The sequence below is a fragment of the Capricornis sumatraensis genome, chromosome X (assembly GCF_032405125.1).
Source record: "Capricornis sumatraensis isolate serow.1 chromosome X, serow.2, whole genome shotgun sequence".
Classification (NCBI taxonomy): Eukaryota; Metazoa; Chordata; class Mammalia; order Artiodactyla; family Bovidae; genus Capricornis; species Capricornis sumatraensis.
In genome coordinates this window covers 129,814,746-129,833,743 of record NC_091092.1, presented here as the reverse complement: position 1 = coordinate 129,833,743, position 18,998 = coordinate 129,814,746, and the positions used below count along the sequence as shown (strand labels likewise).

At 41.4% G+C, this 18,998-nt stretch overlaps 1 protein-coding gene and 1 pseudogene across 2 annotated transcripts in view; one reads left to right on the top strand and one right to left on the bottom strand.

The window, feature by feature from the left end:
• The window catches only part of NHS (NHS actin remodeling regulator), a 341,883-nt gene that overhangs the window by 309,398 nt on the left and 13,487 nt on the right, over positions 1–18,998 (top strand). The window lies entirely within an intron of this gene.
• LOC138071037 (calcineurin B homologous protein 1 pseudogene) lies at positions 6,540–7,119 on the bottom strand (annotated as a pseudogene).

Sequence of the window (18,998 nt, the reverse complement as noted above, 5' to 3'; positions counted from 1 at the left end):
AGGGGGGACTAGCCCTAACAGATATTAAAATATCTTTAAAGCCTAAATACACTGAATTACAACACTGTGATACTGGCACAAATATACCAGTAGAATAGAATACAAATTCCAGAGATGGACCCAAGTATATATGAAAATATCTGATAGAGGTAATATTGCTAAACACTGAGGCAAAAAGAGAGAGAGTTGTAATTTTTTTTTTAATGATGCTTGAACAACTGGGTAGCCACTTGTTGAAGAAAAAAATTGTTATCAGAATTTCTCAATCTCGACACTACTGACATTTTGAGTCAGATCATTTTTTGCTGTGGGAGTTAGTCTATACACTGTAGGATGTTTAGAAGCATCCTTGGCCTCTATACACTAGATGTCAGGAGCACTCCTTCCCCTAGTTTTGACAACCTGAAATGTTTCCAGACACTGTTAGTTTGCCCCTGGTTGAGAACCATTTAATTAGAGTTATACTTCACACCTTATACAAGATTGAACTCCAAAGGGATCAGAGACTTAGACATAAAAAAATGCAACCATACAAGTACTGTTACAGAGTAGGGGTGAATTATTCTTTGCCCTTGGTCTAGGAAGTGGCTCTGTAACTCTGATAACAGAGGCAATAAAAGAGAATACTGATAAACTTGAACATTAACTTTTTTGCATGCTGAGACATGATAAACAAAGTCAAACGATAACCAAAAACTGGGAGAATATATGTGCAACATATACCGTGGGGAAAAAGGACTGATATCACTAATAGATAAATACTCTTAAAAATGAGGGACAAAGAAAGCAGCAAAAATCTGGTAGAAATGTGGGGGAAAAGCCTTGAACAGACAATCCAGAAGAAAACATAAAAACATTTATTAAACTTAGGGAAAATTGTTCAAACTCATAATTAGAGAAATACAAACAATATAGATGCCATTTATCACTTATTAGATTAGGAAAAATTAAAGAATACGACAACATACTCTATTCCATTGGTGCAATTGGGGAGAAAACAGGTACTCACAAATATTGTTGGTGGAAATGCAAACTTTTTGGACAGCCTATCTAGAAGGGAATTTGGCGATCTCTAACACAACCACATATGCACTCACTTTCTGCCCTAGAAATCTTGCTACACCTTCACCTCCAGTAATACAAAAAGATTATTCATTGCAGGGTTGTTTATAGTTATGAGATACTGGAAACAACCAAGGTGCCTATAAACAGATGGATATATTTAAGAGGTATTTATTCATTAATGATATTAGCCCTTGCTCTGTGGTTCTGTACATGTAGTGATGGAATACACTGCAGGACATCCACATAATGAAGTACTATGCAGCTGTAAAAAATATTTTATGAGCTAATAAGGAGTGCTTTCTAGGACATACGCTTAAGGGACAAAGGCAAAGCCCAAAAGAGTGTCTACAGTATGCTACCCTTCATGTTACAAAGGAGGATATATAAGAAGATATGAAGGTATCCACTTATTTGTGTAAAAGAAATAGTCAATTCTGCTGTAGTACCACATAGCCATCCTTATGAATCTTCACATTATGCAGAACTGCACAATCAAAATCAAAAGGTTTACGGAGAAAACAGAGCACAACACTCAAAACATTTCTGTCACACACAAAGATAGGACCCTAATAAAAGTAGCACAGGTTTACATGCACAAAATGGTTAAGAAATGCATAATACAATACATACGGCACTTTCCCTAGAAAAGGCCCTAATGTGTGCTTGTGGAGTGGACGTCAGGAGAAGGGGGAGACACAGGGGTGCCTGACATCAGAAGGCAGGCTGCAGAACCGGCGATGGGCATGGCTGCTAAGACAAAGGGGGAACCAAGGGGCTTCAGAGATGATTGAGGTGTGTGCATTTTATGTTTTTCCACAGTTCAGGTCAGCTGGGTCAGTTCCTGCGTTCACCTAGAGCTTCTCATGCACGAGATTGTGCATAAACAAACACAAAATTCATGCTAAGCTCAGATTGTTCTCTAAGATAGCAGTAATGCTGGGACAAACTTGCTTTTTCAAAACAAGAGTTATGGCAAAACTGACTATACAGGAGAGAGAAACCAGAAACGAATGAGACGAGTTTACCAACAGGGCGTGGGTAGGAATGGAGTAGAAAACATGGGGGATGGGAAGGAGGTAGCAGGGTCAAGGGAGCATGCCTTTGAGTATATTTTGGGGAGCTCTAACTCTTAGAACCCAAGTAATCTTTCACACACATGCATGCATGCTAAGTCATTTCAGTCATGTCTGACACTTTGCGCCCTTATGGACCATAGCTTGCCAGGCTCCTCTGTCCATGGAGTTCTCCAGGCAATACTGGAGTGGGTTGCCACGCCCTCCTCCAGGGGATCTTCCCAACCCAGGGATTGAACCCATGTCTCTTATGTCTCCTCCACTGGCAGGCGGGTTCTTTACCACTAGTGCCACCTGGGAAGCCCCAGTGTATCACATACCCAACCTGATAAATAAATAATTAACATCAGCCCGAATGTAAAGAGAAGCCAAAACGGAAAACAGGCAATAACAGATAAACTTAACTATATTACAAATGAGTATCATAACCACACTGAAGGAGATGGGTAAGAAAATAGCTAACCTAAGTAACTTCGGAAAAACCTATGTTTATTTTGTTGTTTTGTCTTAATCACAAATATTTACTGATGGACTGATGAATATAATTCTAAATAGAAGAATAAGGCACGGCCAAGGATTTAAACAGTATGCTATTACTGCTGAAAGAGGGCAAAGCCATAAACTTAGGAACTTTAAAAATTCAAGTCAAAGAGCCTCTGAGATGCTGAATAGATGCTTATCAGACAGTTCTCCCCTTGTAAACAATTCCTGTGTTATATCACTTCATCAGAAAGCCAGGATGATACATCAGACAGAATTCCTCATTTGTTTGTACTTGAGCGATCTCGCCCAGCCACTCCTCTGTCCCCCATTCCTTTCCTTTCCCTTTGCAGTGGTGTTCTTTGGCCATTCCTTTTCTAAAGAATTGCTTCTTCCCAAGCAGGAAAGCACACAATGAGTCAGAGAAAATCCACCAGTTCAGTTCAGTTCAGTCGTTCAGTCGTGTCTGACTCTTTGTGACCCCATGGACTGCAGCACACTAGGCCTCCCTGCCCATCACCAACTCCCGGAGCTTGCTCAAACTCATGTCCATCGAGTCAGTGATGCCATCCAACCATCTCATCCTCCGTCGTCCCCTTCTCCTCCCATCTTCAATCTTTCCCAGCATCAGGGTCTTTTCCAATGAGTCAGTTCTTCGCATCAGGTGGCCAAAGTATTGGAGTTTCAGCTCCATCAGTCCTTCCAATGAATATTCAGGACTGATTTCCTTTAGGATGGACTGGTTGGCTCTCCTTGCAGTCCAAGGGACTCTCAAGAGTCTTCTCCAACACCACAGTTCAAAAGCATCAATTCTTCAGTGCTCAGCTTTCTTTATAGTCCAACTCTCACATCCCTACATGACTACTGGAAAAGCCAAAGCTTTGACTAGACAGACCTTTGTTGGCAAAGAAATGTCTCTGCTTTTTAATATGCTGTCTCAGTTGGTCATAACTTTTCTTCCAAGGAGCAAGTGTCTTTTAGTTAATTTCATGGCTGCAGTCACCATCTGCAGTGATTTTGGAGCCCAAGAAAATAAAGTCTCATACTGTTTCCATTGTTTCCCCATCTATTTGCCATGAAGCAATGGGACCAGATGCCATGATCTTAGTTTTCTGAATGTTAAGTTTTAAGCCAGCTTTTTCACTCTCCTCTTTCACCTTCATCAAGAGGTTTTTTAGTTCTTTGCTTTCTGCCATAAAGGTGGTATCATCTGCATATCTGAGGTTATTGATATGTCTCCCAGCAATCTTGATTCCAGCTTGTGCTTCTTCCAGCCTGGCATTTCACATGATCTACTCTGCATAGCAGTTAAATAAGCAGGGTGACAATATACAGCCTTGATGTACTCCTTTCCTGATGTGGAACCAGTCCATTGTTTCATGGCCAGATCTAACTATTACTTCTTGACCTGCATACAGATTTCTCAAGAGGCAGATAAGGTGGTCTGGTATTCCCATCTATCTCAGAATTTTCCACAGTTTGTGGTGATCCACACAGTCAAAGGCTTTGGCATAGTCAATAAAGCAGATATTTTTTCTGGAACTTTCTTGCTTTTTCAATGATCCAACGAATGTTGGCAATTTGATCTCTGGTTCTTCTGCCTTTTCCAAATCCAGCCTGAACATCTGGAAGTTCATGGTTCATGTACTGTTGAAGCCTGGCTTGGAGGATTTTGAGCATTATTTTGCTAGCGTGTGAGATGAGTACAATTGTGCTGTAGTTTGAACATTCTTTGGCATTAGCTTTCTTTGGGACTGGAGTAAAAGCTGACCTTTTCCAGTCCTGGGGCCACTGCTGAGTTTCCCAAATTTGCTGGCATATTGAGTGCAGCACTTTCACAGCATCATCTTTCAGGATTTGAAATAGCTCAACTGGAATTCCATCACATCCACTAGCTTTGTTCATAGTGATGCTTCTTAAGGCCCACTTGACTTCACATTCCAGGATGTCTGGCTCTAGGTGAGTGATCACACCATCGTGGTTATCTGGGTCATGAAGACCTTTTTTGTATAGTTTTTCTGTGTATTCTTGCCACCTCTTCTTAATCTCTTCTGCTTCTGTTAGGTCCATACCATTTCTGTCCTTTATCAAGCCCATCTTTTCATGAAATGTTCCCTTGGTATCTCTAATTTTCTTGAAGAGATCTCTAGTCTTTTCCATTCTATTGTTTTCCTCTGTTTCTTTGCACTGATCACTGAGGAAGGCTTTCTTATCTCTCCTTGCTATTCTTTGGAACTCTGCATTCAGATGCTTATATCTTTCCTTTTCTCCTTTGCCTTTAGCTTCTCTTCTTTTCTCAGCTGTTTGTAAGGCCTCCTCAGCCAACTATTTTGCCTTTTTGTGTTTCTTTTTCTTGGGGATGGTCTTGATCCCTGCCTCCTGTACAATGTGATGAACCTCCGTCCATACTTCTTCAGGCAATTTGTCTATCAGATCTAAACCCTTGAATCTATTTGTTACTTCCACCATATAATCATAAGGGATTTGATTTAGGTCATCCCTGAATGGTCTCATGGTTTTCCCTAGTTTCTTCAATTTAAGTCTGAATTTGATGATAAGGAGAAAATCCACCACAGGCAGATATATGAATGAACAGATTTAGGTGTTAGGATGGCAACAGCCTTTTGGGGTGAGGTTTAAACTAAGCTGAATTTGGCAAAGAAGCTGCTCTGACTGCTGGCTTGCTGAAAGGTCTACAGTGCTACCTCGGCTTGTGCCACCACTGCCAGACTCTTTGATTCTAAGCAATTACCACTGGATGCAGGAAGCCAGCGTAACCAGACAGCTAATGTGACAATACAGTCAGTGCTCTGGACCTCTACTGGGAGCTGACTGTGGCTTCTGACGTAATTATTTGTCAAGTGAAAAAACCTTGAGGATACTACGGACAATCTTGAAATCCCTTGGACAGGATCAATTAGGCCTCTCCATAACTCTTTCCACTTGGAAACATGCAGTGAAAACATTCCAGGGTGTGCAGTACCAACTTGTATAAAGCATGCTGCAGAGGTGGGGACACAAGAGGCTCTCTTGTTTGGAGAGTCCCAGGCAGACTTTCAGGGTGGCTCCTCTGCTTGTGACAGTGCCCCAAAGCTGAGCAGACAAGCAGGCATGTGGTTATTTTCTGAAGAAACAACACTGTACTAATGGGTACCCACAGAGTAGCCACCCTTCGTGTGCAGAATCAGAGGCCAGAGGTCAAGCACCCATGGCAAGCTACCTGGAAGACTTGGCTCGACACTTCTCAAGAAGAACGTCTCCCTCCAGCAGCCCTTTGATGACAGAGCAGAGTGCAAGGAACAAAACAGATGGTCACATTCTTCTGAGACAAGTGTTGGTTCCCAGAATGCTCCTGGGGAGACAGTGTCCCAGAGCCTCATTTATGAGCAAAGGTAAATAAAAGCTGCCAGGCCACAGAAGCATCCTGTCAAGTTAGACATATATTTAAGAGAGGAGATTTGGAGGCATGACAAAGGGCATGCAGACTGAAAGATCAAGGCAATGGATGACTGGGTGACAGAGAAACAGGAAGCAAAGGCCATGTGGAAAAGGCCAAAGTTGTGTGCTGAGGGACAATGGGGTAGCTACAGTCTGTATCAATAACAGAGCTTGTCTGGCTGCTTCTTGGCTTGAGTCGCTCTCTCAGTTTCTCAGACTGGAATGATGTTGTAGCATTCAGCAGCATAACTGGGGGAGGGGGGTGATATTTATAAATGGGGAACTGGTGAATGGATACTGAACAGAGATGAACTGGTGTGCCATTCTGTAATGCACTGTGTACACCAAAGGCAGGTTGCCACACAAAAGCTGTAGTATCTTGGATAGATAATAGGGGAGAGGGAGGGCTGGGAGACAGGAGGACTCTCATGTCCAGTTCTTAGATACTAGAGAGCAGGGAATGGTCTGGTCTTGGCCTTTTAGTCAAGAAATTGGATGCTCACTTTCTGCTTGCCTATTCACCTTCTCCAAAGCTTCAACAAATTCTTCAAAAGATATGGCACCATCCCTCTCTAGATCAGCCTCCTGAATGGTCCTGTCTGTGATTCCACCCAGCTGCTCATCCAAGACATTCACTCCAGCCATCATGCAAAGAACCTGGAATAGCTCATTGTGGAAGATTTTGTCATTTTTATCCAAATCATAGAGTCGAAAAGCAAAGTACAGTTTGTTGCTTCGGCTGTTAAGTGATTTGGTCCATTCTTTGCACTTTGCACTATCTTCAGTGGGTCAGAAGTGAGCCAAAGATTTTATGAAGCCATGGAGGCCGGCCTGATCTTTTCCCTCTGGAAAGAAGCCACTGATGAGCCAGTCCCCAAGTGGCTTGATGACAAGACCTGGAATCCATTGGAAATCTTCCCAGCTGAGGGTCCCATTCTCACTTTTGTCCAGGCTGGTGAACTGGCTGCAGAGGTAGATGATTTGATTGTGGGAGAAGCAGGTCTCCATCTTAATCCTCATCAAGCTCTTCCCTCCACAGTGACGTGGAAGCCCGAGACCCCATTCGCACATGACAGCTCCTCGGGGAGCCCCCGCACCTGAAGAAAGAGTGTAGACTAATGACAAAGGAATTGTACACAAATATTATACTTGAGTTGGTAAATTTTTTCTTTACAAGAGAACAAGTTAGAAATTCTGAAACTACTTTTTGTGTATACTAGGATTGAACAAATACTTTGTGGATAATTAGAGTTTGTCACCTTTGGAGAAAGGAGTTCCAAATAAGGAAAGAGGGACATCAAGAATCAATCCCTTGGTGTTAGATTAGAATCTAAAGTACTAATATAAATTCATACATGTATTTCCACACACATACACACACGTATATATGCAGGTAGTTAGGCACAAAATAGATGCACATATGCATTTATGAGTATTCAAACGCACTTCCTAGCTCTGTCATCTGAGAGTGCCTTAGAAGCAATGACACTCTGGTAACATTTAAGCATATCTAGTGCCTAGAACTTGCTTCTAAATACCACTCTGTAATAAAAGAAACCAGGATTCCTTTCCAGGACTGGGCTGGGGAAAATAGAATACAAGCCTGGAATATCTTGAGAGGCCCAGAAGCAAGAAAGTACTGAAATAATAATAATAATAATGCCATGTGAAAAGGGCACAGGAACCAACTTGAAGGAGCTCCCAATGACCAAATCTGGGACAGTAAAATAATGATAGTAATAGATTATAAGACACAGCATAAAAGAAATATCCAGGAGTCTATACTGACATAAGTAAACTGGGATAAGTAAATAAATACACTGGGGTGAGTAGCTATTCCTTACAGAAGACTTCTAACTAATAAATGTAGAAATAGTGATGGAAGCTGTTTTAAATCACCATTTAGCCAAATGTGACAGCAAAATTTTTTACAGGCAATATGTATGGATGTGAGAGTTGGACTATAAAGAAAGCTGAGCACTGAAGAATTGATGCTTTTGAACTGTGGTGTTGGAGAAGACTCTTGAGAGTCCCTTGGACTGCAAGGAGATCCAACCAGTCCATCCTAAAGGAGATAAGTCTTGGGTGTTCATTGGAAGGACTGATGTTAAGGCTGAAACTCCAATACTTTGGCCACCTGATGTGAAAAGCTGACTCATTGGAAAAGACCCTGATGCTGAGAAAGATTGAGGGCAGGAGGAGAAGGGGACAACAGAGGATGAGAGGGTTGGATGGCATCACTGACTTGATGGACGTGGGTTTGGGTGAACTCCAGGAGTTGGTGATGGACAGGGAGGCCTGGCGTGCTGCGGTTCATGGGGTCACAAAGAGTCGGACACAACTGAGTGAATGAACTGAACTGAATCACTGGATGCTAAAATAGTTGGGTTATTGTGCTGAGAAACAGGATACTTGCATAGTTTCAAAGTTTCTCCCCACAAGATACTTGTTGATTACAAAGAGAAAATAGTAACTTGAGCTGCAAATATCTGGCAGACACAATCTTAACCCAGGGATCAAAGTTAACATCAGCAATAAAAAGGCATGCCTCTGCATGAACCCCCTGACAGGAAGCACTGAGATAACACTTTTGTGGGGTTCTTGCCAAAAATTAGTAACTTCAATCTAATCACAAGACAATGTCCAACTTGAAGGACATTCTAGAAAATAACTGGCCAGTACTCTTCACAAGTATTAAGGTCACAGAAGGCAAAGACTGAGGGACTATCACAAACTGAAGGAGACTAAGGAGATTTGACAACTAAACCCAATGCGAGATCCTGGATTGAATCCTGGACCAGAGAAATGACATTATTGGGAAAACTGATAGAATCCAAACAAGGTTACTGTATTAGTTAATAGTATTTATCAGTGTTAATTTCCTAGTTTCAATAAGTATACTATGGTTATGTGAGATGTTAACTTTAGGAAAACCTAGATAAGGATTATATGTACTCTATTTCTTGATGACTTCCCTGTTAAGTTTAAAATTATTCAAAAATATAAAGTTAAAAATAAATGTATACTCTTAGCCATAGATATTTCACAGTTGAGACCTATACCCCAATGCCTATGATACATATATGGCTTCAGGAAAAGGTAAGTTCAACCAGGAAATGTTTAGCACACAGTTTATTTACTTTAAATAGCAAAATTTAGATGGCCACAAAAATCTACTCTCAGATGATGAGAAGTTGCCATGGTATATGACACTTTGGCCCTTAATGTACCATCATGGCATAGATTCCCATTTCACAGTGTGGAGTCAGTTTGTCAGAACAGTTCACTCTGATCCCTTGCTGAATGCTTATCTGTTCTTATCAGTCAAGACCCCTGGTCCAGGCTCAGATCTGCACATACTTGGAATGTTCACATGTTCTTCCCCTACACAAACCTAAGGCAGGCATTCCCAAAAGGTTACAACACTCTTTCCCACATAGTCTCCGCCGCCCCAGCTGATCAGAGTCAGCACTTGAGCTGAACAGTCTATTGCTGCGTTTGGCCTGCAGTCAGGTCTCCAGGACTCTTGGAATCTAAGTTGCTGCTTAGATTCTGCTGTCTAGATAGACAGGCATGGAAGTCACTCTTCTGCAAATGTGGGAAGAGGCTCCAGCAGTCTCACCAAGTGTCCCTCTTCAAGCCTCCCCAGCGATGCAGGGCATGATGTCAAATGGGCTCTGTGCTATGGGATGGAGATGCTTGCTATGAGATGGTAGAGGTTGATCAGGTTCCAGAGAAACAATGAGACCTAAATCCTTATCATCAGGGTTGACAGTTAATTTATTCCAATCATGTTCACAGTAATATTCTTTGTCAGACTTGACACAATGAACCAGGAAAGAACATCAGGGATTCTTTGTCATTTCATAGCCTGATAGTAGTTTCCTTACTTACCACACTGTGGCATCCAGGGATATTAAAAATAAGAATCTGTCAAATCCTACTTTTCTTCTTATTAAGGGGGTGCATTTGAAAGACAGGGGGCATTCCAATAGGCTTATTCAGAAGTAAATGGAGGACATCATTCAAATTCTGACCCACGCCCATTTGGTCATAGTCCAAAGCTATAAATAATGACTGTATTTATTCTTCCTTTTTTTACCAAGAAGAAAAAATTCAGCCTTATCAGAAGGCAGCTTTTGAGAAAAACTCATCTAGCTCACAGAAGAATTAGAAGGCTGAGAATGGGGTTTTGAGTCATGAGAGATTAAAGACCAGAATTGGCAGGAGGGGTGTTTTCAATACTATTTACCTGCCCTGGTGATAAAGAGGTACACGCTGCTTCACCCTCTCCCCCATCCCCAGCTCTGTCTTCTCTTATCTGGTCTCTCCCTTTCTTCCCTTTCTTCATGCATTCACATTGGGGATTTCAGTATTCTACTGGTTTTTAAGAGTTGGGACTAAGAAATGCTACCACACCTTTCCTTTTCTATAAAAGAATCACACATACCACAGTGTCCTAGACAAGTCTTGTTTTGTTTTTACAAAATATCTTCATAGTTTTGCAAGCTTTCTCAGAAGTATTCTGTTGTTTTATGACCTGTCTCAAAAAGGTACTGTCTGTAGAAGTCAAGTCTGTCTTGCTTCAGCTTAGGTATTTCCCTTTATCTCATCTAGTTTGCTCCTTTAAACCAGTTAAGAAAAATTTCTAACTTTGGTATGAGAACCTTTGACATTACAAATTCTTTCCTAAACCTAAGCCTTCTATTCCTCCATTCTGCCTAAAGAAATAATTTCAAATCCTTAATCCAGCTAGTCTCCAGCCTCTGTACAACCTGGTCCTAACCTACCTTTCCAGATGGATTTCCCACAGATCCTTCATGCAGACCCTAGACCTCAGCCAAACCAAACTCCTTGTGCTTCTCTAGAAAATATCCTGCACTCTCGAAGCAATATTGCCACTTGGAATGCCCTCTCCCCTAATGTAGCCTCTTATTTATTCCTTCACTTTGAAGTAAGTACTAGGAGGATACAAAAATGAATGAGACATAATCTCTGCCATCGAGAGTCCATGACTACTAGAGGAAATTATATGGTATTGAATGTCAGGTGTTAATACCTAACTGGTGTGGGGTGTTAGAATGGAGTCAATTGTTAGGATTAAACCACACAGTAAAGGAGCATTTGAGAAGACATTGAAGGATGGGGTGGAATTTTGAAAAGGATTACAGGCTGAGGAAACCACAAGGGCGAGCACACGGAGGCAGGAGAAAATGGAGTGCATATACATGAATTTTGAAACTTTGGTTTGGCTGCAGTGCTTCAACAGACCAGATCCAGAAGGATCTTGTGTGTCGGATGTATCCCATAGGCAAGGGAAATTATTGAAGGGCTCTGGGCATAGAAATAACATGATCACAAAGAGCAGTGCTTTATGAAGATACGAGGCTATGTATGTACAGGATTAATTTCCTCCATTTCTAGAGCTTCCTTCATAGTATCCCAGGGAGAGAAAAGCCTGGCTTGAGTTTCAGATCTAAGACTGGAGGAGTGGTGATACCTCTCACACTCTCCTCTTCACTCACCCATTTGGTCTTCACAGCAAGTAGACAGATCTGGGAAACTGGCTGTAAGTAGTTTGTGACTTTGTAGCTGCTATTCCAATATGGTATTTTTCTTGGAGCATGTTCGCACAGCACCTAGCATGTGGAGTGACCCAGCAAATACTTTTTTCCCTCTATACCCATTTTCAAGGGCCATTAGAAGCAGTTAGCTTTTGACACCATGTCGGCTCCCCTGCTCTCTGCCACAAACTACAGAGAGCATTAAAATCTTGACATCCCATGGAACATCACACTTGTTCATATTTTCCTCCTTTGACTGAGCAACTGGAAGTAGCAAGCACTTCAGAGGCCTCAGACATCAGCAAGCCAGTAGCCAATGCTAGGTACCTTATCAGTCAAGGTCCAGTCAGGAAAACAGCACACAGTTATTTTAAAAGAGAGAAAGTATTATAAGACTGGCATGGCAAATGGGAAACTGAGGTGACACAGAGACAGTAACTGCAGAAAGCGGCTGACACTCTGAGGGCAAAAGCTAAGAGGGAGCAGCTGGCACAGAAATGTTTGCAGAGTCCTGGCAGTACCAGTGCAGTGTGTGGAAGGATAGGCTTGGAACTGACAGACACAGCTTAAGAGCCAGCACGATAGCTAAGGAAAGCATTAGCCAATGAGTCTGGTTTATATTAAATATTGTGAGTAACAAAGAAAATTCCCTGTTGCAGACTTTAGTTTCTTTCTTTGTAAAACATTACCCTGGCTGTGGAACAGCCAATAAAATTACTTGTTTGTACACTTCATTACAGAACATTCTCAGGTTGACATTCTCTTGCATGCGTGAGACATTTCACTGTTCAAAGTATAAGCAGACAGTAAGATATCAATACTACTCACAATAAAAAGGAACAAATTGCTGATAATACAATAACTTGGCTGGATCTCAAAGGCATAATGGGTGAGTGAAAGAAGCCAATCTCAAAAGGTATGACCCATTTATATTGACACTTTCAGAAAGACAAAAGCATAGTAATGGACGACAGATGAGTGGTTGCCAGGGGTAGGAGTTGGGGGGACTTTGCTGGAATGATGGAAATGTTCTGAATCCTAAGTGTGCTAGGATTACAGGAGTCCATGCATGTGATAACATTCATAGAGCTGGAATTTGAAAAGAGCCAATTAAAAAAAGGAGGAACTTCCCTGGTGGTCCAGTGGTTAAGATAACCTGCTTCCACTGCAGGGCAGGCATGGGTTCGATCCCTGCCCAAGCAACTAGATTCTGCATGCCACATGGTGTGGCCAGACAGTTTGTTTGTTTTTTAAGAAAAAAAAAGGGCAGGGGGTAAAGAAGCAACATGCATAGCTTGTGTGCGAGAAGGTTGGCTTTTTTTTTTTTTTTTTTTGCTGTGGTAAAGTCAAATAAGACCCTACCCAGCTTTTGCCTGAGTCACAAGGGGCACAAGTCCCTCAGCAGGAGACCAGATGTGCAAAAGCTCTTCAGTCACCAGGGCTGAGGCAACTGAAGCCCCCAGCTCAGTCTCAACCTTGGAGCCCCCAGCCAAGGGCCGGGCACAGAGGGTGAGGGTGGACCCTCCCCACACCTGAGGGCTGTGCTGAGACTCATGCTGCCAGCTCCGATGGTCTGGGGAAGTTATTTGTGCTGTTTGCAGCACTTCAAAGCCTGGCCTGCTTCTCCCCCACTCATGTCTTTATTTGGTGCCAGCGACCTTTGAGGATTGATGCTAAGTGGCCCTGGGCAGTGGCCCCACTAACTGGCAAAGCTAGCCACTAGGGAGGAAGAAGGTACTCACTGGCAGCAACCTCACAGTGACTGTGGTCCAGTGAGCCTTGTTTTGTGCTCCTCTGGACAGGCCAGAGCACTTCCTGTGAATAAACAACAGAGCAGCAGTGGCAAGTGTGCCCCCCCCCCCCCCAGTCTCCACATAGCCTTCTTTTCCATCCACGAGGAGAATACTTTCCACATATGCTTCAAAATATCATTTTATTGTGCTCTGTACATTTAAATTACTTCATTAATAGGACTCCATTAAACAAAGGGTTGTTGAACTTTGAAATATATGTCATTTTGCATTCCATCACACTGAGAATTTTTGTTCAGTTCTAACTGAGATCAAAAGGAGAGCGATTCTCTGTGGTTCCACAGGGTCTTTCAGGAAGCCTCTCTGAGGGTGAAAAATGCACCACTGCCATTGCCACTGCCGTTCAAGCTCTGCTCACTAGGAGCAGACCTCATACACAAACTGTCTATCAATCTATCAATGGCATGTGACTCAAAAGTGAATGAGCAGGTACTCTTTTGTATCTGGCTTCTTTCACTCCGCATGCTTTTTGGAGGTCAGTATTATGTGTATCAATAGCATGCTCTTGTTTATTACTGTGTAGTATTCCATGGTATGAATATAGTACTCCACAACTTGTTTATCCATACTGCTGTTGGTAGTTATTTCTAGTTAGGGGTTTTTGGGGGGCTTTTATGAAAAAACCTATTATACATATCTCTGTGAAAGGCTTTTTGTGGACACTCATATTTTGCACTTCCATATACTTAAAAGAGAGAATTAAAAGGTAGACATGGTCTGCAAATAAACGCTGGAGAGGGTGTTGAAAAAAGGGAACCCACCTACAATGTTGGTGGGAATGTAAATTGCTGCAGCCCACTATAGAGGACAGTATGGAGATTCCTTAAAAAACTAAAAACAGAACTACCATATGATCTACCAATCCCACTCCTGGGCATATATCTGAAGAAAACTCTAATTCCAAAAGAAACACGTACCCCATTGTTTATAGCAGCACTATTCACAATAGCCAAGACATGGAATCAACATAAATGTCCATCAACAGGTGAATGGATAAAGATATGGTATGCACACACATGTACACACACAATATGGAATGATGGAATATTACTCAGCCGTTAAAAAAGTAAGATGCTCTCATTTGCAGTAACATGGATGGACCCAGAGATTACTACAGTAAGTAACTAAATAAGTCAGACAGAGAAAGACAAATGCTATATGATATCATTTATATGTGGAATCTAAAAAATAATACAAATAAACGTATTTACAAAGCAAAAACAAGATTCACAGACATAGAAAACAAACTTATGATTACCAAAGGGGAAATCAGAGGGAGGGATAAATTAGGAGTATGGGATTAACAGATACACACCCTTATATATAAAATAGATTTAAAAAAAAAAAACAAGGATTTACTGTACAGCACAGAAAACTATATTCAGTATCTTGTGATAACCTATGATATAAAAGAATATGAAAAAGAATGTATTTGTGTATAATGGGATCACTTTGCTATACATCTGAAACTAACACAGTATTTTAAATCCACTATACTTCAACGTTGTAAAAGGAAAAAAAATTTTTTTTAAAGGTAGACACTTGTTTAAGTTCAGACACTACTAGTCTCTGAAGTGGCTACACCACTTTCAATTCTCCCCAGCAATTTATGAGAGTTTCAGTTGCTTTACATCTTTGCCAACACTTGGTATTACTAATCTTTTAACTTTTAGCCCCTAGTATATCACTGTGGTTTTCACTTGAATTTTCCTGATGAGAAATGATACTGAGTACATTTGCATATGCACATTGGCCTTTTGTAAAGTGCTTCTCAGGAGAATTGAGGAAGTGGTGGTGCCAATATCAGAGAACAAAAATAAATGTATGACTTGGAAAAGCAGACATACCAAGGATAAGGCCATTTTCCCCAGGGTGAATATTTGTACATGTGCTTTAAATAGATATTAGTGTGTAGAGTGGTTAAAAGAAGAACTCAATAGGCACCTATTCCTAAATATCTTCCTCTTAGCCTATAAACCACTGTCCAGAATTCTGCTTGAGAGATTTATTTCTTTGGCTTTATCACCAGGAGTTCTCAGCATGGAGATGTGAGCTCATCTGTGGGCTTCTTTCCAGTTTCACAACTGGCCAGGAGTGTGATGTGAAGGCTTTGAGTATGTGAGGTGCTGCATTCAGGCCCGCTGGGGAAGTATGAAGGCCTTGCTTTGCCTGGTAGAGTGTGATTATGAGGGAGAGACCAGGAAAGGGACAGGGAGAGCCTGGGATGGGCCCTAGACTTTGACTTACCTCATCCTTTTGTTTTCCCCATGGTTGTACACTTTGGTAAAGGTTGGAGTTGAGAAGAGAGGAAAGAGAGCAGCACAGTATGAGTTTAACATGACGTTATTAAACATGCTGGGAGGATAGGAGCCCAGTGTCAGCCAGCAGGAGACTTTGGGAGTCTCAAGGGAATAACAATGCTGTGTAACTGTAGCAGCGAGAGTCATATGTGAAGAAGGTATGCCAGACGCCTTTAAGCCTTTCAGAAAGATCACAGTACGTCCTATTTGTGTACAACACATACACACACTCCAGTGAAGAAAAATCTGAGGCAGACAAGTTCCCCTCTATCTCGCAGACAGGCCATACTCCGTGCAGAAACGCAGACTCAGTCTAAGGACAACAAGCCCCAGGGCAGGATGTGAATAAGATTTCAGATCACCTCACCTCACCAGGAGCCCAGAGTGGCTTGCAGTGGACAGTTTTGCTGTATTCAAATGTGCCGCAGCATTGATTCTCTAGTAAACATTTCTCGTGTTTAAGACAGCATGATAGTAATAAATCAGCTCTGAAAGTTGACTGCTATAAATGCCATGTGGTATCGGTTAGGTCACAAACCAAAGCCAATTTTTCAAAACATTTCCTGCTGGAATACCCACAACATTTTAACAGATGTCTTTTGGAAAGTTTTGAAGCAAAACAAGCCCCCATCAGCATATAAAATAAAACCAAAAAGAAAGTAAACTGTGGGTAGATTGTTTTTTTCTTTTGGCAGTAAGAGAAAGATAGGAGAAAGTCTTGAGATCTTCGGAGAAATACTTGTTCATAGCCATGAAAGTGCAGAAATGAACTTTTTCTCACACACACCCCACAAGAGAAATTGGGGTTTTGTAAAATATTCTTTAATTATTCACGAAAAATGTTTCTTTGACAGCTGTTGAGTATGATGTCTGCTACTTCTTATTCTGAACACTGGTTACAACTCCAGCTCTTGTTGAAGCAGTTCCACAGGAAGCTAGGGAAAGGGTCTGAGGCTGTAACTGATGGGGCCAGCAGGGACAGAAATGCAGCAAAAGCATCAAAGAAGCATCTTTTGTCAGGGACAAGATGACTGGTGGTGGCTGTTTCTAAAATGGTGCAACATGGAGTCTGAGGCCTCTCAACCTTAGTGGGAAAGCCACAGTGGAAGCCTGCAAAAGGAAGGGGGAACACTGTATGAACTACTATACTCGCCATAGAAAAACCTAAGCAGACATAATCCAAATGACTTTAATTCCTTTGACCACATACCCAAGAAAGAGGAATGTCTAAAATGTTATGCTAAGGCAATTGCTAAGTCATGGCGAGAAGAAAACCACAGCCCACGTGAATATTATGAACTTAAATACTCTACATAGACAGACCATCTGCAGGGCCTTGCATGCTTGTGTCTAGGTGTTGGAACCAACGAACACAATCCTTACACACACAAGCTCAAGAGTACCTAGTTTCAGCCCTTGCAAGCTGGAGGCTGGAGCTACTATCAAAGGAAATCTGTTTCGTACACCTGAGAACTAATACAAGATTGTAAATGCTGCAGTTTAAAAAAACAGTGGAGAGGCTGATAAGCTGAGAAGGAATCTTCTGTGGAGTATAACCCATGGAAACCTCGATTTAATGATGGCGGCCAGAACTGAACAGTCAGAGCTCTCTCTGGACGCTCCCTCCTTAGTCATTCCCAGGTGTCACCTCATGCTTGTTTAATGGGATGGGGGCATTTCTCAAACAGATGAGAAATAAAAATCACTCCTCATCCTTCATTCCCGGAAAAAAATATTCAACAGGAAAGCTGACTAAGGAGATTTAAGACCAACTACCAAAATTACTCTATTATTATTACTATCACTAATATATTTTCTGCCCTGCTGCTTCCTGCTGTGTAATTTTTTGAAATCCTTTCATGAGCACTTTTGGTTTGGTTTCTTGCAAACAGGTTCGATTTCCATGTAGGTTTTGCATACAGGTTCCTTTTTTCCTGCTTCCGTGAGTTCTCTATTTTGCACACTCCAGTGTCTTACTTGAGACCTGCACGTCACTACCTATGATTGATTCTTATGATAGAGCCCAGTTAGTCTCTGTCCGCATACACCACATCTTGTCTATGAGGGAGCCATAGACTCCACAAAACTATGTCCTTAAATAAGATCTAGAGCAAAGTTAACTGGGCAGGAGGAGATGGCTTTTGCTTTGCTTAAAAGTTAATGAGCAACCCTGTCAGTTAAAATTTACAAACTTAGAATAGCATTAGACCTGGAGTGTTCCTCCCCTCTGAAACATGTCTGCCACAGGCTCAAGAACTAGAACTGCATACACCAATGCTAAGCCTCTGATGAAACCAAGAGTTGTTTGTGGTTTCCTCTATTTTTCGCCTATTTGCCTTAAGATGGTAAGTACCCTTGGAGTCTGTGGTGTCTGCTTCCTTCTGAGATATTGAACATGACCCTGACTTTATTTGGGTTTCCCATCATTGTTAAGACAAAAAGAGCTGGTATCATTCGAATACACAAATAATTTGTTGAGCTCTTACAAATGAGGAGGCATTTTGCTGGCATCATGTACAACTGCAAGGAAAGTTAAATATGGCACCTGACTTCTAGGAATTAATAACCTTAATAGATGAAAAGACACACCCAGAGATAATTCATGTTACATTAAAGCAATATTGTATGCCAAATGCTACACTAGAGGGCTAATTGAATCCAAATCTAACATGGTTCAGAGTTTAAAAGAGTTTCACTGTCCTTTTCAGTAGATCTTGAAAAGGGGATTCTGGTTACTAGATTGTTCTAACAGTATTGCCTATGTGATTTGTGGGCTCCAGTGCAAAATGAACATACAAGGGCTCATTACTCAAAAACTTAGAATTTCAAGATAGCAACAGCATTAAACCAAGCATGGAGTCCTTCTGAGTGTGGGGTCCTATATGACTGCACAGGTCACATGCCCGTGAAACCAGCCCTGTCTTCAAATACAGCCTATGAATATGAGGAAGAGGCAAATTTTGAGGAGTCCAGTAGAGGAAATTATACACAAGATGTTTTCTTCCAAATAGTTCACAGGAAAATAAACTCACTCTAAGAAAATAATTTGGTCTTTCCCAAATTAGCAAGTGGGACTGGGATCTAAAAGGTATCAAGTTACAATGTACAAAGATAATTTCACAGCTACTTCATAGCTACAAAGTGAGGATGATAATAATAGGTAATAGTATCTGGCAGCTAACATGTAGAACTTATTAAGTGCCATGATTCTTCTAAGCCTATCACATATATTTACTCATTTAACTCTCAAAATGGCCCTGAAAGGCA